Source organism: Hordeum vulgare, chromosome 6H (assembly GCF_904849725.1).
Source record: "Hordeum vulgare subsp. vulgare chromosome 6H, MorexV3_pseudomolecules_assembly, whole genome shotgun sequence".
Classification (NCBI taxonomy): domain Eukaryota; kingdom Viridiplantae; phylum Streptophyta; class Magnoliopsida; order Poales; family Poaceae; genus Hordeum; species Hordeum vulgare.
Genome location: NC_058523.1, coordinates 207,561,292 through 207,587,548, shown reverse-complemented (window position 1 = coordinate 207,587,548; position 26,257 = coordinate 207,561,292).

Genomic DNA, 26,257 nt, shown 5'->3' with positions numbered 1-26,257 from the left:
CCAATGACAAAGAACCCGGATCGACATGTCTAGTCATAAACCAAAGTGGCAGTTCCGCACAGGGACATGCATACATGAGCCAGCAAAGCAGGTGTCGGTCACCAGCGAATGTAGACGAGTCGTAGCAAGCTACAAGGACTCCATTACATCGCGTGATATTTCCCCAAAGGGGACAGACACAACAGCTAAGAAGGACACATGCCGGTCAACCAATTTGTCCGTAGCAGTAGCGAGCTACCATGGCTCGTTGGAACACAAAGGGGCATTTCCCTGTAAGGAATGCTAGTAAATATCTACGGCTAGGTAATCGAACCCCATACATATCAAGCATGACACACGTACGCATGGCATACCGATATGTATAGATACATCGATGGCATCACAACATAATCATAAACATACAAGCTTTATTTAAGAGGCTCGGAAGGCCACACACATAATATTACATAGTAACGGTCTCACGACCCATCATAGCAGTCATTCAGTTACAAGCCAGCGAAAGTGTTTTAAAACTGTCTGAGTACAGACAGGTAAAACTAGAAGGCACATGGCCTGAGTATACTACAGACCCAACTTAGGGCCAGATCGTAGCTGGGACACCAGCTACTCGTCGTCGTCGATGTCTAGGAAGAACCCTCCATTAGGGTCATTAACAACTTCTGCAACAATGATTAAGCAAACATGAGTACGGAGGTACTCAGCAAGACGTTAGGATAACTATCTACTCATGCAATGTATCAATAAGGAATTGTGGGATTTCATGCGGAAAGCCAGCATTTGACTCGTGGCTAGACAACTTGCATTTTAAAACAATTTTTGACAACTTGATTTCTCGCACACGAGTCCACTAACACCACAACAATACTCTATCATGGAATCATTCCGTCTCCATACGGAATGCCGTCCACGACAATCACGCTTATCTTGACAATTTTATGAGTAGCCATTGAAGTTATCTATGAACAACATATGTCTCCAAGTAGTCCATATTCGCGGACGCGGCTATTCGAATAGATCATAACCCTGCAGGGGTGTACTTCGTCACACACGCTCTCGCCACTTATCGCCATGTGCACGTCATGCACCTCGGCAACCTTCAAGCAGAAGCCCAGTGAGGGAGTCAGCCACGACCGTTAACCACGCTAATACTTAGTCCAGGACTATCGCCTATCTGAGGGTAACCCGCACGGAAGTCGGGCCGAGGTTTCTGCCACGGCCACTAACGATGTGCGCAAGGTTCCCAAGCCCACCATCCGGGTGCCACTTGGTACACCGTGCCGCTGCCTACCGCATCACAGCCCACCTCTCAGGTCAGCACTATGCACGGCCTCCAGCATGACTATAAACACCAGAAACTACTTGCAACTCCTGGACCGAGTACTAAGCGATTAATAAGTCGAGCGGGGTCATATTTCAGGGCCCAGCATGTGGTAGTATCTCGTCTTGGATTACATACACGGAACTCAGCTCATAAGGACGGTTCGAATGAAACAACCCTCCATGTACTCCTACATAGCCTTTCACCGGTACCTTTACCAAATCAGGTTCAACACACCACCTTAACTTACTCAACGCATTCTCAAAATTCTGTTCATCTACCAGATGACAGACCAAACACAACTCTAAGCATAGCATGCATAGCAGGATAAGGCACATCATGGCTCAAGCATCTACCAGGTATGCTAGGTTGCAAGGTTCAGCTATTTATTGTGACAAAGACGGGTCATGCAAAGGAAGTGGGTTCAACTAACGTGGCAAAAGCATTTGAGCATTTCTTCCTAATGCAATAAGTAAGTGCAGGAGCGAGAACATGGGATTTATCGGGATGATCAAAATGGTTGCTTGCCTTGTTGCTCAAAGGAGGGACAATATCCGTTAGTCGGATATTCTGTGGAATCCGGAGGAGCAGAGCCTACCAAAAGGAATGACAACAATCAATAACAATCATGTCCAACAAGATGATGCATGAGCATGGCATGAGGATGCAAGGTGGTATACTATTATAGTTAACATTTATTAGGTTTGAAGTTGATTTGAATCAAATTCAAATATCACTTCAAACGAGGTATTCTCGAATACCATTTTAATTGATTCGACCTGATGCTCAGATCAACTTGCTTTTAACTTGCATGGAAATGACATGTTAGGTTGCTGGTTTGTGATTTGGATAATGTTTGATCATATCATTTGAAGTGGAATTTAAATAATTTCCAAATTACATATCCAAAGTATTTATGAAAGTTAACTTATTCATTAATCTATATGTTTGGGTTGAGTAACATTTTCAAACATGTTTGAGAATGACATATTTAGATTCCATGAATTTTTCTGATACTTTTTCATATATAAATTATTTTCATTGGAGTTACAATTAATTTCTATGTTTTTTAGAAGTTTTGGCATTTTTCTGGAATTCTTTTAAATCAGAAATTCACTTATTGCGTCATAACTACATCATCATGGCGTCAGCAGGTCAACTGACCTGATCAGGTCAAACCTGACAGGGGGGACCCACTGGTCAGCGTCTCAGGAGCTAATCCCGCGCTCACCAGCCCCTAAGTGCGTTTGACTTGGCCTAGGGCCCACTGTCAGCGAGTGCTTAGCACTAAACCACCGGAGTTAGGCCAGCCACGTCGTCCCCCGCCGGAGTCTGACCGGCGGCGACCAGATCCGCGGTGGAACTTCGTCGGAGACGCGCTAACTCATGATGTGGTGCTCGGAAACGGTTGCTGAGAGCACTGGGATGATCCCCAGGCTCGGCCTCATCCAGCACTCGCCTCAGGGAGGGCTATGGGTGGCCGGAGCAAGCCGACGACGAGCTGAGGCGGCTTCCGGAGCTCGGGTTCAATGGTCCAGTGAGTAGGGGGCACGAAACCGATGGGAAAAAGAGGGGAAATGATCGCAGGCTCACGGTGGAGGTGAAGCTAGGCTCAGACTGCTCGGGGAGGGGTTGTAGCCGGCGATCCACCGTCGATTTGCCGGCGGTCGGAGGTTGAAGACGATGGTGCTAGGGGTGTTGCAGGGTTCGGGGAGGCTTCGGCCTTTGCAGGGAGAACCAAATCGTCGAGGCGGAGCTACTGGGACACTCGGAAGGAAGTTCCTGCGGCTAGGGGCACGGTAGCTCGAGCTCGAGCTCTTGGCAATGGCGGCAGGAGAAGGGAGGAGAGAACCCGAGAGGAGGTGGGAACTGGAGCACGGGAACGGATAGAGACGCGCTCGGGGAGGGTAACCATGCTGTCGTGCTGTCCTGGGGGGCACCGGAGGTCGCCACGGCGAAGAAGGAGGTGGAGGAACCGCCGTGGTCGATCTCTCCTCTGCAAGAAGGCAAAGGAAGAAGACGACCCTGCCCCTGATGGGCTGGGCCTCCTCACGCGACAGGTAGGTTTTTTCCCCATTTCTTTCTATTTTGTTTCTGTTTTATTTATTGACATTGCTTTCCATTTATTTTGGCTTTACAAGCAAACTATAAATAGTTTGAAAAATGCTGGGGTGTTAGTTGGAATATTTCCAATCACCCATAAAGTTTTCAGCATTTTTGGAAACTATATATTTTTGAATTCAAATTTTAAACTTGAAACCAGTGGCCTTTTGCATTTATTTAAAATGCAAAATGTGTTAAGAAAATGGTTTTCTTCATTGCTTATTTGCTTTCAAGAATTATCAGAAAAGTTGAACTTTTCTTGAGGCCATTTTGGGTTCATTGATTTGAACAAGTTTATAATTCCTTTGAATTTGAGAAGTGGCTACGGTTTTTGAGTTTTCGTTCACCACTTGCTTTGTTCTTGTTGAAATTTTTCTTGGGTGCAATGCAAAGAAGATATGAGCACAATGCTAACTTGATTAGGGTTTCAAGGATGTGACAACTCACCCCCACTCAAAAGAATCTCGGCCCGAGATTTAAAAGTCGTCGGGAATAACGCAGGATGCTCAAGTCGGAGACGATCCTCTCTTTCCCAAGTTGCCTCCTTTTCAGTATGATTTGACCATTGAACTTTAAGAAACTTGAGGTTTCGACGTCGAGTGGTACGCTCAGCTTGATCAAGAATACGCACAGGGTATTCTCGGTATGAAAGGTTATCTTGGATATCAAGCGTTTCGTGGTCCACTTCACGGATAGGATCCGAAAAGCAACGCCTGAGTTGGGAGACATGGAAGACATCATGAACCTTAGAAAGATGCGGAGGAAGTTCCAACTGGTAGGAAACTTCTCCTCGTTTGGCAAGAATGCGAAAAGGACCAATGTAACGAGGAGCCAACTTGCCCTTGATATCGAATCGATGGGTACCCTTCAAAGGTGTAACCCGAAGGTAAGCCTTCTCGTCAACTTCAAAGGTCACAACCTTATGATGACGATCATAATGGCTCTTTTGACGAGACTGGGCTGTTTTTCAACTTTTCACGAATAATGCGAACCTGCTCTTGTGCATCCTGGATCATATCCGGGCCAAAGAGTTGCCTCTCTCCTGTTTCTGACCAATTAAGAGGTGTTCGACATCTTCGTCCATAGAGAACTTCAAAAGGAGCTTTGCACAAGCTTGATTGATAACTATTGTTATAAGCAAATTCGGCGAATGGAAGGCACTTCTCCCAATTCATACCGAACGATATAACACAAGCTCGGAGCATATCTTCTAGGATTTGATTCACTCTTTCTACTTGACCACTTGATTGAGGATGGAAAGTAATGCTAAAAGATAAGTGAGTCCCCATAGCATTCTGAAAACTTTCCCAGAAGCGAGAAGTAAAGATACTTCCACGGTCTGAGTTAATCTCCAAGGGAACACCATGAAGAGACACTATTCGAGAGATATATAACTCTACTAGCTGGCTAGCTGTTATACTCTCACGAACTGGAAGAAAATTAGCTACTTTGGAGAGACGGTCAATGACCACAAAGATAGCATTATTTCCTTTCTTGGTCTTGGGAAATCCGTTAATGAAATCCATACTAACTTTATCCCATTTCCATTCAGGAATAGCTAAAGGTTGAAGGGTGCCAGCAGGCCTTTGATGTTCTGCCTTCACTCGACGACAAACGTCGCAGTTAGCAACGAACTCAAAAATTTATCTCTTCATCCTAGTCCACCAGAACCTCTGGCGTAGGTACTGATACATCTTAGTACTATCGGGATGAATGGTGAGAGGAGAATCATGGGCCTCCTTAAGGATTAACTGCCTTAGATGTAGGTTCTTAGGAACCACTAGACGATTCTGGAAGAACACAACACCTTGATCATTCATGGAAAATTCTTTAGCGTTTCCGCTAATAATATTCTACTTGATCCGTGATATACCCTTGTCACGCTTCTGGCAGCTATGATTTGATCCTTAAGGGTAGGCTTCGCCACCAGGGTAGAAAGGAATCCTTGAGGAACAATATGAAGATTCAACTTCCGAAATTCCTCATAGAGATGTGGTTGACCTTATTGTAACATCAAGTTGTTACAATAAGATTTACGACTTAGTGCATCAGCCATAACATTGGCCTTCCCCGGGGTGTAAGTTATCCCTAAGTCATAATCCGAGATCAACTCAACCCACCGTCTTTGCCTGAGATTCAAATCCGGCTGGGTGAAGATATATTTCAGACATTGGTGATCAGTGAATATCTCGCAACGATTACCCAGAAGATAATGTCGCCAGGTTTTTAGTGCATGGACCACAGCTGCCAGCTCAAGATCGTGTGTGCGATAATTATCCTCATGTGGACGCAATTGTCGAGATGCGTATGCAATCACATGACGATCTTGCATGAGAATGCAACCTAATCCTTGTCGCGAGGCGTCGCAATAGATAACAAAGTCCTTAGAAATATCTGGTGGTAGCAACACAGGTGCGGAAGTCAGGCATCTTTTCAGTTCCTGAAAACTATGCTCACACTATGGTGTCCACTCGAACTTTTTATCCTTCTTGAGGAGTTCAGTTAGAGGCTTTGCAACCTTGGAGAAATTCTCGACAAAGCGGCGACAATAGCTCGCTAGACCAAGAAAACTCCTAACTTGCTTAACCGATTCAGGTTGAGTCCAATCAAGGACGGCTTGAACTCTCTCGGGATTGACAGCAATACCCTTACCAGAGATTACGTGACCTAGATAGGTCACTTCTGGTAACCAAAATTCACATTTTGAAAACTTGGCATAAAGGCGATGCTCTCGAAGTTTCATCAATACCAGCCTTAGATGCTCGGCATGTTCTCGTTCGTTCTTCGAGTAGATGAGAATATCATTGAGGTATACCACAACGAATTTATCCAAATACTCCATGAAGATTGAATTCATCAGACGAGAGAAGGTGGCTGGGGCATTGGTTAAACCGAAGGACATGACGGTGTACTCGTATTGGCCATAACGAGTAACAAAAGCCGTTTTTGGAATGTCCCCGTTCTTGATCTTGATTTGATGGTATCCCAACCTCAAATCCATTTTGGAGAAGACTGAGGATCCAACGACCTGATCGTAGAGGTCATTGATCCTGGGGAGCGGATACTTGTTCTTTATGGTGACCAGATTAACTGGTCGGTAATCTACAACCATCAGATCCGTTCCGTCTTTCTTCTTAACGAAGAGGACGGGGCAAGCCCAGGGAGAAGAGCTAGGACGAATGAAACCTTTATTCAAGGCCTCATCTAGTTGCTTCTTAAGTTCGGCTAGCTCCAAGGGTGCCATCTTATATGGTCTTCTGGCTATTGGAACAGTTCCCAGAACAAGATCTATCACGAACTCTACATCTCTGTCAGGTGGAATTCCTGGCAGTTCCTCTGGAAAAACATCCGGGAAGTCTCGGACTACCGGAATGTCTTCAAGTTCCGGAAGAGGGTTGGCATTGAGGGAATAGAGTTGGCATTTGGCAACTCGAGTAGAGACATTGACTATCTCACCCGAGGGATGGGTAAGCTGAACATTTCTAGAATGAGTATCAATCTTGGCATAGTGAGCTGACTTCGAGTCCATACCCAAGATGATATTAATATCCGAAGATTTCAGGGCTATCAATGAGGCTAGAAAAACTAGCCTGTCTACTAGAATTTCATTGTCATAGGTTATCCTAGAGGTTTGCCATTTACTAGCAGGAGTTTGGACAACCAATGGAATTGGCATATCACAAAAAGACATGTTATGCAACTATGCATAACTTTCTGAAATGAAGGAATGAGAAGACCCAGTGTCAAAGAGAACAGAAGCTGGATGATGATTAACAAGAAGCGTACCTAGTATGACGTCGGGATCCTTTGCAGCTTCTTCTGCAGAGACATAGTTCACACGGCCACGTGCAGGAGTTGGCTTCACATAGTAAGCTTTGCCCGACTTGCCTTGCCCGACGGACTTACCGGGTTGCTTGGCACCCACATTCTGAGGACACTCACGGGAATAGTGCCCTGGTTCTCCACACTTGTAGCATATCACTTGGTTGGCACTTGGTGCAGCATTGCTAGCTGGACCACCATAAGTTTTTGCTGGAGGGTTGGTATGATTCATCTGAGGCGCCACGTAGGATGGCCTCGGAGTGTATCTTGGCGGCAGAGAACTGTTCGGAACCCACAGCCTACGTTTTGGAAACGCGGAGCCAGATGACGAGCCAAAGTCACGGGAGTGCTTCCTTGTGGCTTCAAAGTCGGTATGACCAATCTCGGCACTGATCGCCTTGTTGACCAGGGCTTGGAAGCTTGCACACTCGTGGAGGCGCAGATCACGACGAAGCTCAGGGCTCAGACCCTTACGGAATCTTGCTTGCTTCATGGTGTCAGTAGACACATCCTCTGTTGCATAGCGGGCGAGGTTACCGAACTCGCGACTATAGGCTTCCATGGTCAACTTTCCATGGGTGAATGCACAGAACTCCTCTCTCTTTCTGTCCATCAGGCCCTCTGGAATATGGTGCATACGGAAGGCTGCACTGAAGTCTGCCCATGTGGCTGCTGGTTCAGCAGGACACATAGCTTCAAAGTTCTCCCACCACAGATTGGCGGGTCCTTCCAGAAAATACGCCGCAAAGGTCACCTTGTCGGCCTCAGAAACATTGCCAGAGCGAATCTTACGTGAGATACTGCACAGCCAGTCATCAGCGTCGAGGGGATCGACGGAGTGATGGAACTTTGGAGGATTCAGCTTAACGAAGTCATTGAGGGACACTGCAGCATTCCTAGGCTGACGAGCCGTATTCTGCTCAATACGCTCTAACAGTCGGTTGGTCTCCCTTTTGTTCCTCTCTGCCTCAAGCATAACTTCCGCCAGAGAGGGCGGGTGAGGCAGGTCTTCCTCCGACGCTATACTACCCTCGCCTTGCTCATGAGCACGGGCATGGTTCAACCTGGTGAACACCATCCTGACAAACAAACTCACAGCTTAGACCAATATCATTATCAATACTAGCTATGGATTAAGAATGCACTGAACACATGGAATGTGGAAATGAATATCTGAACAACATGGTAACAAGCAACTGCTATATATAGACCATGGTTCATACACACCCTTACATAGTTCAGTACAACCTTAACCGAAGAGCAAACTACTGAAATTATGAAACTACTCATCAAAGGCTTACAAGCTTCCTATACATTATTTATCTAGGCCTCCGGAATTCATTTCACATCACAAGCATACTTCACAAGTCACACAAGACTGTGAATGTACAGCTACTACCATACTATACTTCCACTCACGGCTTAGGAATCCGCATAGAACATCTCATAAAGATTGCGTCCATGGCCTGGAAGCTCAACCTGCGGATCAGGAAACACTCTGGCCTAAGATCCCTGGGATCCATAAGGACACGGATGTGGCCTTGGTCCCCTGACTGGTGGTAGTAGGGGTCCCCGAAGAGGGGTGACTCCTCCTATAGCTGGCCAGTCAACGTGGGCTGGAAGATGGGTCCTAACAGGGTTCAGCATCTCCATATCTCCGTACCCTGCCTGGACTACCGGTGCCAGCTGCGTCAAGGCCGTCCACAGACACGCACATGTAGCATAAAGCTCCATGCGGAGAGCATGAGCATCACTGTCCCTGTTCTCTAGCATCTCAGCAGTGGACTGCAATAGCGGATCCTCCATAGAGGAATCAAAATAGACCCCGCTGAGGTATCCCTCTTCACCAGGCTGAGAGGCAGGAACATAGCAGAACTCTGAATTCTGCAACAGTGCATGTCTCGCCCTCATAATGGTCAGCATTGAATAGGCAGCATCTTGTACTGCCATGTCAACAGTGACTCCCAATCCATATGACCAATGGATTGGCTCCTCAGCTCCAGGGTAGTCTGGAAATACCCTAACAGCGCAGATATACTCGCTCTTGTTGAAGTCTCGGTACTGTTCCTCCACTGTGTACTCTGGGTACTAGCGGTAACCGCACACCGACATCACCCTAACCAGCATGGCCGTATGACCCGGCACATCAATGCACGTGGTCAGACGAACTACCTAACGAGAAGGACGGCTAGGCATCTGAAAATAGAGAGTAATGCAAAAGCATTAAAGCTCTGAATGCAAAATTGGGCAGCATAACGGCTGTAAATGCTCAAAAACAATTTTGAGACAACCCAAAAATAGAATAGCGTAACCACTCAACTATCAAGTTCAATTCTCTGAGCATCAAACATACTTCCTTTTTCCTAGGGATAAAAGAAACCCAATATAACTCTCGAACCGTAGTCCTATAATCTACCGATCAGAAACACGAGCCTAGAAGAAGATGAGTAACCTAGTCCTTAATTCCCGCAGAAAAGACGAGGATGACTAGAATAGAATAACTTGAGAAGAGAACAAGAGTCTTACGTTCCCTTCCACAAACAATTCCCTTATATATAACTAAAGCAATTCTAGACTCAACTTCGACCAGTTTGGCTTAGTAGTCCTACAGTCAGTTAGGCTCTGATACCAACGCTGTTGGGACCCCGATCCTAAGCCATAGGAATCCAGCCGGTAACACATCGCATCTCTTTGCGGTCTCACGCACGGTTAACCCCACGGCTGCAGCCTTACCTTAGCCGGGACTGTTTGCGCCTTTTGACTCGCATATGCAATTGTGTCGCTCGCAATCCAATGACAAACAACCCGGATCGACATGTCTAGTCATAAACCAAAGTGGCAGTTCCGCACAGGGACAGGCATACATGACCCAGCAAAGCAGGTGTCGGTCACCAGCAAATGTAGACGTTTCGTAGCAAGCTAAAAGGAATCCATTACATCGCGTGACAGTCCCAAAGGGGACAGACACAGCAGCTAAAAAGGACACATGCTGGTCAACCAATGTGTCCGGAGCAGTAGCGAGCTACCATGGCTCGTTGGAACACAAAGGGGCATTTCCCTGTAAGGAATGCTACCAAAAATCTACGGCTAGGTAATCGAACCCCATACATATCAAGAACGACACACGTACGCATGGCATACCGATATGTATAGAGACATCGATGGCATCACAACATAACCATATACATACAAGCTTTATTTAAGAGGCTCGGAAGAGCCACACACATAATATTACATAGTAAGGGTCTCACGACCCATCATAGCAGTCATTCAGTTACCAGCTAGCGGAAGTGTTTTAAAACTGTGTGAGTACAGACAACTGAAACTAGAAGGCACATGGCCTGACTATACTACAGACCCAACTTAGGGCCAGATCGTAGCTGGGACACCAGCTACTCGTCGTCGTCGATGTCTAGGAAGAACCCTCCATTAGGGTCATTAACAACCTCTGCAACAATGATTAAGCAAACATGAGTACGGAGGTACTCAGCAAGACATTAGGATAACTATCTACTCATGCAATGTATCAATAAGGAATTGTGGGGTTTCATGCGGAAAGCCAGCATTTGACACGTGTCTAGACAACTTGCATTTTAAAATAGTTTTTGACAACTTGATTTCTCGCACACGAGTCCACTAACACCACAACAATACTCTATCGTGGAATCATTTCGTCTCCATACGGAATGCCGTCCACGACACTCACGCTTATCTTGACAATTTTATGAGTAGCCATTGAAGTTATCTATGAACAACATATGTCTCCAAGTAGTCAATATACATGGACGCGGCTATTCGAATAGATCATAACCCTATAGTGGTGTACTTCTTCACACACGCTCTCGCCACTTATCGCCATGTGCACGTCATACACCTCGGCAACCTTCAAGAGGAAGCCCAACGAGGGAGTCGGCCACGACCGTTAACCACGCTAATACATAGTCCAGGTCTATCACCTATCTGAGGGTAACCCGCACGGAAGTCCGGCCGAGGTTTCCGCCACGGCCCCAAACGATGTGCGCAGGGTTCCCAAGCCCACCATCCGGGTGCCACTTGGTACACCGTGCCACTGCCTACCGCATCACACCCACCTCTCAGGTCAGCACTATGCACGGCCTCCAGCATGACTATAAACACCAGAAACTACTTGCAACTCCTGGACCGAGTACTAAGCGATTAATAAGTCGAGCAGGGTCATATTTCAAGGCCCAGCATGTGGTAGTATCTCGTCTTGGCATACATACACGGAACTCAGTTCCTAAGGACGGTTCCAATGAAACAACCCGCCATGTACTCCTACATAGCCTTTCACCGGTACCTTTACCAAATCAGGTTCAACACACCGCCTTTACTTACTGAACACATTCTCACAATTCTGTTCATCTTCCAGATGACAGACCAAACACAACTCTAAGCATAGCATGCATAGCAGGATAAGGCACATCATGGCTCAAGCATCTACCAGGTATGCTAGGTTGCAAGGTTCAGCTATTTACTGTGACAAAGAGAGGTCATGCAAAGGAAGTGGGTTCAACTAACGTGGAAAAATCATTTGACCATTTGATCCTAATGCAATAAGTAAGTGCAGGAGCGAGAACATGGGATTTATCGGGATGATCAAAATGGTTGCTTGCCTTGTTGCTCAGAGGAGGGACAATATCCGTCAGTCGGGTATTCGGTGGAATCCGGAGGAGCGGAGCCTACCGAAAGGAATGACAACAATCAATAACAATCATGTGCAACAAGATGATGCATGAGCATGCAAGGTGGTATACTATTATAGTTAACATTTATTAGGTTCGAAGTTGATTTGAATCAAATTCAAATATCAATTCAAACGAGGTATTCTCGAATACCATTTTAATTGATTCGACCTGATGTTCAGATCAACTTGCTTTTAAGATGCATGGAAATGACATGTTAGGTTGCTGGTTTGTGATTTGGACAATGTTTGATCTTATCATTTGAAGTGGAATTTAAATAATTTCCAAATTCCGTCTCCAAAGTATTTATGAAAGTTAACTAATTCATTAATCTATATGTTTGGGTTCAGTAACATTTGCAAACATGTTTGAAACTGACAAATTCAGATTCCTTGAATTTTTCTGATACTTTTTCATATATAAATTATTTTCATTTGAGTTACAGATTAATTTCTATGATTTTTAGAAGTTTTGGCATCTTTCAGGAATTCTTTTAAATCAGAAATTCACTTATTGCGTCATAACTACATCATCATGGCGTCAGCAGGTCAACTCACGTGATCAGGTCAAACCTGACAGGGGGGACCCACTGGTCAGCCTCTCAGGAGCTAATCCCGCGATGACCAGCCCCTAAGTGAGTTTGACTTGGGGTGGGGCCCACTGTCAGCGAGTGTTAGCGCTAAACCACCGGGGTTAGGCCGGCCACGTCGTCCCCCGCCGGAGTCTGACCGACGGCGACCAGATCCGCGGCGGAACTTCGCCGGAGATGCGCTAACTCGTGTTGTGTTGCTCGGAAACGGTTGCCGAGAGCATTGGGATGATCCCCAGGCTCGGCCTCATCCAGCACTGGCCTCAGGGAGGGCTATGGGTGGCCGGAGCAAGCCGGCGACGAGCCGAGGCAGCTGCCGGAGCTCGGGTTCGATGGTCCAGTGAGAAGGGGGCACGGAAACGAGGGGAAGAAGAGGGGAAATGATCGCAGGCTCACAGTGGAGGTGAAGCTAGGCTCAGACTGCTCGGGGAGGGGCTGTAGTCGACGATCCACCGTCGATTTGCCTGTGGCCAAAGGTTAAAGACGATGGCGCTGGGGGCGTTGCAGGGCTCAGGGAGGCTTCGGCCTTTGCAGGGAGAACTAGCTCGTCGAGGCGGAGCTACTGGGACACTCGGAAGGAAGTTCCTGCGGCTAGGGGCACGACAGCTCGAGCTCGAGCTCTTGGCAATGGCGGCAGGAGAAGGGACGAGAGAACCCGAGAGGAGGGGGAACTGGAGCATGGGAACGGATAGAGAGGTGCTCGGGGAGGGTAACCAAGCTGTCGCGCTTCTCCTGGGGGCCACCGGAGGTCGCCATGGCGAAGCAGGAGGTGGAGGAGCCGTCGTGGTCGATCTGTCCTCTGCTAGAAGGCAAAGGAAGAAGACGACCCTGCCCCTGATGGGCTGGGCCTCCTCAGGCGACAGGTAGGTTTTTTCCCCATTTCTTTCTATTTTGTTTCTGTTTTATTTATTGACATTGCTTTCCATTTATTTTGGCTTTACAAGCAAACTATAAATAGTTTGAAAAATGCTGGGGTGTTAGTTGGAATATTTCCAATCACCCATAAAGTTTTCAGCATTTTTGGAAACTATATATTTTTGAATTCAAATTTTAAACTTGAAACCAGTGGCCTTTTGCATTTATTTAAAATGCAAAATGTGTTAAGAAAATGGTTTTCTTCATTGCTTATTTGCTTTCAAGAATTATCAGAAAAGTTGAACTTTTCTTGAGGCCATTTTGGGTTCATTGATTTGAAGATGTTTATAATTCCTTTGAATTTGAGAAGTGGCTAGGGTTTTTGAATTTTCCTTCACCACTTCCTTTGTTCTTGTTGAAATTTTTCTTGGATGCAATGCAAAGAAGATATGAGCACAATGCTAACTTTATTAGGGTTTCAGGGATGTGACACAATATCTCTATGCTCTTGCATGATATTACTAAAATTTTGAACAATAAATATAGTGGTTAGACGTTAGGTAGAAGTTTCCTCAATATTAGATAATTCTAGAAACAACCATTGTATGAAAGGATGCAGTGCACAAATTGCCTTTCCAATTATACATAAGTAAAGAAGTAGCATCTGCATAACTTGTAGTTCTAGATATAAAAGAGCTCCTATCAAGGGTAATGATCCTGCACAAGTAAAAAAATCTTAAATCACACTCTTTCCAATAATATCACCACGACCTATGCGGAGTTTCTTTGTTTGTATAATAGGTTCTCTATTAGGAGGATCATCATCCACAAAGTTACCAAGTTTTATTTTTAGCAATTCCATCAAAATTTCTTTTATCATTCTCATCACAAGTTGAAGTTGTATAATTGAGGTCTTCCACACTAGAGGCGGAAGCATCACTAATTTCAAACTCAAACATGGTAGCCACTTTCAAGCAAGAAAGGAAGTAAACTAGTAACAAGCAAAGATTAATAATTTTCTATTTTTGATTTTCTTGGAGCAAGCAAAATATAAGAGCAGATAAAAAGAAGAACAAGTGAATTATACTTTGTGTGAAGTGGCTTGATAGTAGGTTGGTGATACTGCCAGGCAACCGTGCCAGAAATCCTTCCTGGTACTTGTGATCTGCGTTGGGTTTTCCGTGAAGAGGAAGAGGTGATGTAGCAGGAGTATGTATTTACCTTAGTAGATAACTATGATTTATAGAACCAATAGGAGTATCAACCAACCCCCGTCTTCAGCAACTGCACACAAAATATAAAAACACTTTCACCCAATGCGGGCAAGAGGGTTGTCAATCCACTTGTCTAGTTATTTTCAATTAGGTAAGTAGTGTGCCCGAAGGTTGCAATGTGAAAATCCATTTGTAAATTTATCATTGAATAGACCCGGGCCATAGTGTTCCCTAGTGGCATTTCTCATGAAAGTAAGCTTACGGTTGGTAGATAAATTACTATTGGGAAATTGATAGAAAAGTGCATAGAATTGCAATGATCATGTGCATATAGGCATCATGTACATAAGCAAATAGGCCGACTCCTGTCTGCAACTACTACTACTACTACACCCATCGACGACTATCGAACATGCATCTAGAGTATTAAGTAAAACTGAGTAATGATTAGAGAACGATGACATGATGTAAACAAAGAGAACTAAATTAATATGAATTAACTCCATTATTTTATCCTTAGTGGCAACAATACAAATATGTATCTTGTCCCCTACTATGTCACTACGATATAGAAATCCGTCAGATTGAACCAACTACACAGCACTTCTCTCACTGAAGCAAGATCAATCTACTTGGCCAAAGGAAATTAATTGATCAGAGAGATTTACGAAGCTATGATTACCATGTGCATAAGAATCATATTTAGAATTCATAGAAGACTTAAATATTTATCAACATAAACCCACAATTCACCGGACCAAACAAACGCACCGCACAAAAGAGTTACATTGGATATATGAAAGCGAAGTTGCAATTATCATTGTATTGAAGAACAAGAGAGAGAGATAGACATCTATGTACTAACTACAGATTCGTAGGTTTGTGGTGAAATACTCACACATCACCATGGGAGCAGCAAGATTGATGTAGAGGTCCACCGTGATCAATTCAACCTCCGGGAGGGTACCAGAAAAGGGATCCAGATACCCTCGCAGTGGAATAGAGACTTACGGTAGCGGAATAAGTGTTTCAGGGTGCTCCCTAGGGTTTTAGCGATTAAAGAGAATTTATAGGATGTAGAGGTATGCGAGGAGGCAACCGAGGGGGCCCGAGGCAACAGGGCACGACCACCCCCTATGTCTTTTTTGGTCCAGAAAAGATTTCTTTGGTCTAGAAAAGATCACCAAAAGGTTTCGTGGCACTTGGACTTTGTCTCGTACTCTGACCTGAAAAGCTAAAAACACGTAGAAAACAACAACTGGCACTGGGCACTGGGCACTGGGTCAATAGGTTAGTGCTAAAAAGTAATATGAATTAGTGTAGAAATACCCAAAAAGTATCATGTAATTATAATAGTATAGAATGGAAATTTGAAAAATTGTAGATATGTTCGAGATGTATTAAGGAGTTAAAATTTTCCTGACAAATAAAGCGAAGTAGTGCACAGAAGGAAAATGTAAACTAGTGGCAATCGTCTTGGACACGTCCCTCGTTTTTTCAACAGTCAAGGTGAGGGAAATTTCCTTGAAGTCCTCGGTCCTAAGGTCACGGATTCCAGCTAGAGGGAATCGTGCATATTTCATAGAATTTAGAGAGTGGTATTTCTTGATTTTCAACATATAAATCAAAATGAACCATATGAGCATCGAGCGTACTGATGAAGTGAAAAATTTGCTTAAAGGAATTTGTAAGGAGGTAGTATTGGTCACACTCATCTGCAGGTAGTTGGCCAACCCGGCATTTTCGATGTATTTCAAGAACTCTTGATAGAAGTCGCCTTGCGCATGAAAGGTGTACGTGGCCATTTAAACGGCCTAACCTCCATGTTGCAAGGGATGTTGATATCTTGGTCTGGAGTCCTCGCAACAAATTCTTTGGAGCTCCGCCTTGAAGAATCTCTCATAAAGAAATTCATCTTCCAATTAAAAAAAATTCAAGGAGAAATACCTTAAAACAGTTTCAAAAACGGAGTTTCAAGGAAAGATATCAAAAATTTCAGTTTCAAGAGGAAGAACACGAGAAAGAGAGAGGCAGATCTAGGGAAATTTTGCTGGAGGTAAGGGATGATATGGACTAAGGAGATAATGCAGGGGGCGTGTGGGCCCTACCACACAACATGGCACACCGAGGGGGTGGTCGTGCCCTGTTGCCTTGTGGCCCACAGGTGCCCCTTCCTTGTGGGTGTTTAGCACCAAAAATTCGTAAATAATCCAGAAAAAATCATGTTAAAATATTGTGCCATTTTGAGACTTTTTATATTTGGGTCATTTTTTTAACGCATGAAAAACTAAGAAAACAGGATAATCATGGCATTTTATTTTATTCAACTTGAAAATAGGAAAGGCGAACTAATAATACACAGAGTTGTTCCTATTTAATTCATCGATCAAATTTCATTCCAAACGGATCCACTAATAAGGTTGATCAAGTCTTATTAATAATTGTTTTCATTTGTCATAAAACTAACAAAAATCACATGACACTAGATTATCTCAATGGGAGTATAATATTTCTTCTTGGTAGTAATAAGGGGAATTTTGAACCCTACAATGGTCACTATAGCAGTTGGCTCAACGACAGTAATATTATTAACCAAAGTTTTCTTCTTTGGAAAATGCATGGTCTATTGTTTGCGATTGAAATGAAAAGTGATCTTGCTTTTGTTGCAATCAATAACAGCCCCTGGAGTATTTAAAAAGGGTCTACCAAGGATGATCGACATGTTGTTTTCCTCGGGCATTTCAGGATTAACAAAGACTGTGCAAATAGTAACATTTGCAACCACAACAGGAACATCCACAAAAATTCCAATTGGTAAAGCGGTGGATTTATCAGCCATTTGTAAATATACCTTAGTAGGTCTAAGCTTATTCCAAACAAGCCTCTTATAAAGAGGGAAAAGGCATAATAGTAACACCGGCTCCTAAATCATATAACGTAGTTTTAACATAATTTCTTTTAATGGAGCAAGGCATTGTGGGCATACCCTGATCTCCCAACTTCTTAGGCACCCCACCATCAAAAACTTAATTAGCAAGCATAGTAAGAATTTCAGTTTCATGTATTTTTCTTTTGTTGGTGATAATATCTTTCATATACTTAGCATAAGGAGGTATTTTCCAAATATCAGTCAACCAAGAGCGCAAGATGACATGCCTAATCATTACAGCAAAGCGCTCAACGTATTCCTCATCCTTAATTTGAAAAGGCTCACACGGGAATGGCTTTGGTTTTTGAAACCATGGCACTCTTTCTTTCGCATGCTTGCTAGCAACAAAGTCTTTCTTCTCATTATGTTTACTTTTAGGAGGTGGGTTATCAAGATCTTCTGTAGGTTCTATTTCCACATCATTATCATTTTCTTTATTACTATCTCGTGGAGCATCTACGTGAACATCATCATTATCATAATGGTTATCATCATCACTAGGTGAATGTTCACTACCTGATTGTGCTTCGGCATCAGTAATAGATACATCATTATGATTCTTAGCAAGTTTTTCTATAATAGGTTCACTAGAAGCATACAATGTCTTATCATTTTTATTTTTTTATTTTTATTCTTAGAAGTACTAGGTGTATTATCATTAATCCTTTGAGAATCTTGTTCTATTCTTTTAGGATGGCCTTCAGGATAAAGAGGTGTCTGGTTCATGCGATCTCCCCTAGTCATTACTCTAATAGAATTATCATTCATATTTTCATTTATCTTACCAAGAAAATCATTTGGTGACTTACTAACTTGGTCTAGTTGGGTGTGAACCATAGAAGCATATTTACCTAGACCCTTAACATCATTAGCAATTCTGAACATGAAGTCACTCAAATGACCTATCATCATAGCATTACGTCTTAACTGATCTATCACATAATTATTAAAATGTTATTTCTTAAAGATGTAATTGTCAAATTCATCCATGCGCTGACTACGAGCCTTAATACAAGGTATATCACTTACATTAAAGGTACACAGAGAATTTACCACTACTACCTACGTCGGGGTGTCATGTCCATCTATCTCTTTGGTAGCTGGTAATTTCTTGGCATCTATAGTTTTAATACCCTTTTCTTTAATAGATCTTTTGGCTTCTTGCATATCTTCAGGACTGTGGAATAGAATACCTATCTTCTTTTGAATAGTTTTTCATTGGTGGTTTTGTAAGTGTCCAATCATAGGCATTTTGCAATATGTTATTTAATAGTTCTTCAGCTTGTACGTAAGTTCTTTCCCTAAACAGACAACCAACACAACTATCTAGGAAATCCCTAGACACTACAGGAATCAGCTTCTTTGCCGTCTGCCATCATAGACGGGAAAGACTAAATCAAGGACGACAAAGACAAAACAGCGGACGACAAAGAATCTCACGGCTGGCAAAATTTCTGCGTCAGCCTACGATGGCATAGGACCTTCTTTGCCGTCTGCCCCCACAAAGCGGACAACAAAGCTCTTTGCCATCAGCTTTCCTTAGGAGCAGTCGGCAAAGTGCTTGAGACGGCAGCCGACAGGCATTGCCTCCGTTAGGGGTTAACGGAGGCTTTGCCGTCTGCCTCCCCCTTAATCTTTGTCGTCTGCCTCCCCCTTTATCTTTGCCGTCTGCCTCCTCCTCCTCCCCCCCACTCTTTGTCGTCTTCCTCCCCCTTCATCTTTGTCGTCTGGCTCCTCCTCCTCCCCCCTCCACTCTTTGCCGTCTGCCTCCTCCTCCCCCCTCCTTTGTGCCCTCTTCTTTGTCGTCTTCCCACCCTGGAGGCAGACGGCAAAGAGCCTATATAGACACCCTAGGATGCACAGCTGGGTGCCATGTGGCACCTTTGCCATCTGCCAGCTGATGGCACAGGTCTTTGCCATCAGCTGGCAGACGGCAAAGAGCCCATATAGTACCTGCTATTTTGTTTTATATTATTTCACAACACACACACACACACACACACACATATATTTGACAGCACATTTATATAATTCACCACACATATATGATATATAGTTCACCACACATATACTTGCCAACACATATATATAATTCAGCACACATATATGATATACATATAAATCAATGTACATCCCCATATATCGAAAGAACCAACATATAAAGTATCGCACTATTTATCCATATATACATATACATATAGTTCGACATTGTTCATCAACTCAGATGAAAACTAGATGATATACATATAAAGTTCATCCATCGACATTGTTCAACTCCATGAATGCCAGCTTCCATGCATGTAGTACATCCAATCTGCAAAAATGTGAATAAGTCAGAAGAAGAACAAAATATGACGTTTTTCAGCTAATTATGTCATTTTTAGCGGAAAACAAGCTAAGAATATAATATTCATGAGCTAACCAAGGTTCGTATGCCATTTTTAGCTTATTATGGCATTTTGGAGCTAAATGGGTTAATTAAAGCAAGGATAATATGAAAGAGGAGAAGAAAGAGGAGGAGGAAGAGAAGAAGAAGAAATCAAGAAGAAGGAGGCGAAGGAGGAGAAGGACTAGAAGGTCCTTGGCCTTCTCCTCCTCCTCCTTCTCCTCCTTCTCTTTTTCTTCTTCTTGTTCTTCTTTCTTTTCATTTTGCCTATTTCTTCTCCTATTCTCCTCTTGATGGAGCTAAATTACCTAATTATGTCTTTTTGGAGCTAAATGGGTTAATTATCCCATTTTAGAGGAAAACAAGCTAAGTATATAATATTCATGAGCTAACCAAGGTTCTTATGCCATTTTGAGCTTATTATGGTATTTTGGAGCTAAATGGGCTAATTATGTCATTGTTGGGGAAACTAAAGCAAGGATAATATGAAAGAGGAGAAGAAAGAGGAGGAGGATGAGAAGAAGAAGAAATCAAGAAGAAGGAGGAGAAGGAGGAGAAGGAGGAGGAGGAGAAGAACTAGAAGGTCCTTGGCCCTCTCCTTCTCCTCCTCCTCCTCCTCCTTCTCCTTCTTCTTCTTCTTCTTCTATCTTTTCATTTTGCCTATTTCTTCTCCTCTTCTCCTCTTGTTTGAGCTAAATTACCTAATTATGTCTTTTTGGAGCTAAATGGGCTAATTATCCCATTTTAGAGGAAAACAAGCTAAGTATATAATATTCATGAGCTAACCAAGGTTCTTATGCCATTTTGAGCTTTATGGTATTTTGGAGCTAAATGGGCTAATTATGACATTGTTGAGGAAATTAAAGCAAGGATAATATGAAATAGGAGAAGAAATAGGAGGAGGAGGAGAAGAAGAAGAAATCAAGAAGGAGGAGAAGGAGGAGAAGGAGGAGGAGGAGAAGGACTAGAAGGTCCTTGGCCTTCTCCTTCTCCTCCTCCTCCTCCTCCTCCTTCTCCTTCTCCTTCTTCTTCTTTCTTTTCATTTTGCCTATTTCTTCTCCTCTTCTCCTCTTGTTGCAGCGAAATTACCTAATTATGTCTTCTTGGAGCTAAATGGGCTAATTATCCCATTTTAGAGGAAAACAAGCTAAGTATATAATATTCATGAGCTAACCAAGGTTCTTATGCCATTTTGAGCTTATTATTGTATTTTGGAGCTAAATGGGCTAATTATGTCATTGTTCGGGAAATTAAGGTAAGGATAATATGAAAGACGAGATGAAAGAGGTGGAGGAGGAGAAGAAGAAGAAATCAAGAAGAAGGAGGAGAAGGACTAGAAGTTCCTTGGCCTTCTCCTCCTTCTCCTCCTCCTCATCCTCCTCCTCCTCCTTCTCCTCCAGGACAGGGGCAATAGTTTCTTTCCTAGCCATTTGCGAATGCGGCTTTCACAAATTCGTTTGTTTTTAAAAACCATTCTTTCGTCATCTCTTTCTGACTAGGGTGACCGGTATACATCCACGCACGATCACTCATCTTGCGTAGCTACTAAAGACAGAAGAAATATATTTATATATAATTTAGCATTTATATTCATCTTTCGCCATTGTTATTACGTCTAGGCAACCTACATGCTAATAGGTAAAGATAGGTCCTAATCCCACCCGAGTATGTGTAGATTGGGTTCGTTTTCCCATGCTCTGCTTTGGATCCAACGAGAAATTTCGGCCGCACCTCCCCGTTGTTCTCCTGATACACGTCTCCGCAATAAACAGAGAGGATGTGCATCCGGAGAACAACAGGGAGGCACTAACGAAATTCTGCATCGGATCCAGAGCACAGCATATGGGAAAACGAACCCAATCTAAACATACTCGGGCTGTCCATGGATAATGTTGGACAATTCGAAAGGATGGCGGTTATAAATATGCAAAGACATGCATATTTATAGATGTCGCCCTTTCGAACGGGAGAAGCATACTGGTCACGCATACTGATAAATTAATTGAATTACCTAAATATAGAAAGTTGCATCCGGAAACCGAGCCACAGTAAATGAAGGGGCGGGGAGGAGATGAAATTTGTACTGACCCACGAATGCAGGGGCGGAGCTCGTACAACGCACGGGCAGGTCTTCGCACAGCAGACCTCACAGCGACGAGACAACTATCACATGTAAATCCACCCGATCAACACAAATATTCCAATTATGTCATTTTAGAGGAAAACAAGCTAAGTATATAATATTCATGAGCTAACCACGGTTCTTATGCCATTTTGAGGTTATTATGGCATTTTGGAGCTAAATGGCCTAATTATGTCATTGTTGGGGAAATTAAAGCAAGGATAATATGAAAGAGGAGAAGAAAGAGGAGGAGGAGGAGAAGAAGAAGAAATCGAAAAGAAGGAGGAGAAGGAGGAGAAGGAGGAGGAGGAGAAGAAGGAGAAGGAGGAGAAGGTATTTTTCTTCTCTTCTTCTTCTTCTTCTTCTTTCTTTCTTTTCATTTTTCCTATTTAATGTCCTCTTCTCCTCTTGTTGGAGCTAAATTATCTAATTATGTCTTTTAGGAGCTATATGGGCTAATTATCCCATTTTAGGGGAAAACAAGCTATTAATACAATATTCATGAGCTAACCAAGGTTCTTATGCCATTTTGAGCTGATTATGGCATTTTGGAGCTAAATGGGCTAATTATGTCATTGTTGGGGAAATTAAAGCAAGGATAATATGAAAGAGTACAAGAAAGAGGAGGGCGAGGAGAAGAAGAAGAAATCAAGAAGAAGGAGGAGAAGGAGGAGAAGGAGGAGGAGGAGAAGGACTAGAAGGTCCTTGGCCTTCTCCTCCTGCTTCTCCGTCTTCTCTTCTTCTTTTTCTTCTTCTTCTTTCTTTTCATTTTGCCTATTTCTTCTCCTCTTCTCCTCTTGTTGGAGCTAAATTACCTAATTATGTCTTGTTGGAGCTAAATGGGTTGATTATCCCATTTTAAAGGAAAACAAGCTAAGTATATAATATTCATGAGCTAACCGAGGTTCTTTTCTTCTTCTTCTCTTCCTCTCCTATTTTTCTTCTTCTTCTTATTATTATTATTATTATTTTCTTTGTTCTTTTTTCCTCTTATTCTTCTCTTCCTCTTGTATTTTTCTTCTTATCTTCTTCTTCTTCTTCTTCTTATTTTCTTTTTTCTTTTTTCCTATTATTCTTCTTCTCCTTCTTCTTTTCTTCTTCTTCTCCTCCTCCTCCTCTAGCTCTTCTTCTTCTTCTACTTATTCTTCTTCTTCTACTTTTTCTTATTTTCTTCTACTAAACAGGAAAATAACCTAAGACTGAACATAAACGTAAACTAAACTAAAACTAAACCTAAACTAAAACTAACCTAAGCCAAAACAAACCTAAAACCTATAACTAATTAAACAAAACTATAACAAAAAAAGCTAAAAAAACTGACCTCGATCCGGTGGCGCAGGGAGGAGAGGCGCGGGGAGGAGGGTCGCACGGGGGAGGGGCCCGAGGAGGGCGTGGGGAGGAGGGGCATGAGGAGGAGAGGCGCGGGGAGGAGGGCCGCAGGGTGAGGGGCGCGAGGAGGGCGTGGGGTGGTGTGGTGGCGGCGGCACTGGGGTGGTGTGGCGGCGCTGGGGTGGGGTGGGGCGGCGGTGCTGGGGTGGGGCGGCGGCGCTGGGGTGGGGTGGCGTCAGCGGCGCTGGGGGTGGAGGTTGCGGTGTAGAGAGGGGGGAGAGAGTGGGGGAGCGGGTGGGCAGGACGACCGTTAACGTTAGGGGTCCATCCCCTTTGCCGTCTGAAGCAGATGGCAAAGTTAGGTAGGCTGACGGCAAAGGGGTGGAGTGGGGCCGGGTGGGGTGGGGAGAGAGGATAGGTGGGGTGGGATAGGTTTGCTGTCTTCCTTAACTACCTTTGCCGTCTGTTGACGGACGGCAAAGCCCTGGCCGATGGCAAATATTCTTTTTACCATCAGTGAGCCCTTTACCATCCTCTTTAGGTCACCTGACGGCAAAGAGGGTCTTTGCCATCAGCCAGCAGACGGCAAAGCCCTGGCTGATGGCAAATTACTGTTTTCCAGTAGTGAGAAGCATCGATTAGTCCATTAGAAAAGATATCGATTATTTCATTTTTATTAAATGGATGATCAGGTAGAGCTCTAAGTAACTTGACAAGCCTCCCCCAAGCATGAAGGAGATTCTCTTCTTCAATTTGCACAAAGTTAAATATTTCCTAGAAGGCACCTTCTTTCTTATGAGTAGGAAATTATTTTTAGAGAAGTAATAAAGCATATCCTAGGGACTATGCACACAACAAGGAGCAAGAGAAAGGAACCATTCTTTAGACTCGCCTTTTAGAGAGAAAGGAAAAAGCTTAAGGTTGTAATAGTAATGTATCTTTTCCTCATCACTAAGCTCAGCAGCAATATTATTCAATTTTGTGAGATGTCCAACAATAGTTTCAATTTCATAACCACGAAAAGGATCCAATTCTACCATAGGGATCAACTCAGGGTTTATAGAGAATTCATAGTCCTTATCACTAGCAAATATGGGAGAAGTAGTAAATTCAAGATCACATTTCATTTTCTCCATCATAGATTTTTCTTTCAGTTTGCATAGTTGTTTCTTCAGATAATCTCTATTTTCACAAGAAAGAAAGTACCCAGCAACTATGCAAGATAACATAACCATGAGGTATATAAGGTAATATATATTAATTGGCAGAATGAGGTGTAATAGGTGATTCAAGATCTTCATCAGTTCCAGCCTTTTCAAATTCCTTCTCTTTAGCAATATGAGCATCAAGTAATTCATTTAGTGGCACAATTTCAGTTTCATCAAATATAGCAGTATTATCATCATTAATATCAGAAGTAGCATCATCGAGTACAAGCGATATATCACAACGAACAATAGGCACTGGTGTAACAACCTGATTCAAAACAGTAGTTGAATCAAAAGGAGAGCTAGATCGAACTTCCTTACCTCCCGCCATACGAGAAGGGATGATATTGGCTCGAGTATCTTTCAAATTATTCATAGTATCAATTGGATATCCTCAAGTTAACACAATAAATATAAATATGCTCCTCGGCAACGGTGCTAGAAAAAGGTCTAGATAACCCACAAGTATAGGGGATCGCGACAGTCTTCATGCATAGTATTTCACACTAATTTATTGATTCGACACAAGGGGAGCCAAATAATATTTAAAGGTCTTGGTAGTTGAGTTGTGAATTCAACCGCATCTCGACATCTCTCTGGAGCAAAGGTTCAGTAGCATGGCAAATAATAGTAGGAGTAACAGTAATATCAGCAACTTGGTAGCAGTAGTGATAGTGACATCTCCAATACTAACTTTGCAATTTTCAGTATATGTCAAGCGTAGGCACATGGTATAGGGATCGAAAGATATGTATGCTATCAATCATGTAACAGTTACACAATTGTTCGACACAGAACTATCTCCAATTCATCAATATAATGTAGGCATGTAGTCATACGTGATTGTGATAAGAACTTGCATGATATAATTTGTCCTACCCTCCCGTAGCAACGAGGTCCTATTGGAAACTAAGGGATATTAAGGCCTCCCTTTTATAGAGAACAGGAAGAAAGAATTAACACATGATGAATAAATGAACTCCTCAAATTACGGCAATCATCGGAAATAATCCCAATTATTGTCACCTTGGTGTACGTGGATCAAGACACGTAATAGCTGCATACAAGTTGCAAGATATGATCTAAACACTTTCCATATTCAGACATAACATAATAATTTTAGGTGTGAAATCATGGCACTTGCTCCATAGTGACAAGAATTAAGCATATCAAAGTCGTAATAACATCAATCTCTGAACAGAATGGATACTAGGGAGCAAGCCATGTCAACTTAACTCAATTACATGATCAATCTTATCCAAACCCTACCACCGACCAGAGAGACTACAAGAGAATTACTCATGGAATTGTTGATGGAGAAGGGTCGGTGATGACGACAACAACGAATCCCCCTCTTCGGAGCAAAAAATGGGCTCCAGATCAGCCTTTCGGAGGAAGAATAGGAGGTGGCATCGGCTCCATCTCATAGATCACGATCAAAGCTTCTCTCGATTTTTACTTTGAATATGTGAATTTATAGGACTTGAAATAGGGCGATGAAGGCTCGTGGGCCCCACCACACAATAGGGTGTGCATGTTGCCATGTGGGCCATAGGAAGCCCCCCTCTGGTGGGTCTTTGCTCAAAAATTCAAAATAAATCCCAGAAAAAATGCACCAAAAGTTTCATCCACTTCGAGAAGTTTTATTTCTGCACAAAAATAACACCAAGACAATTCTG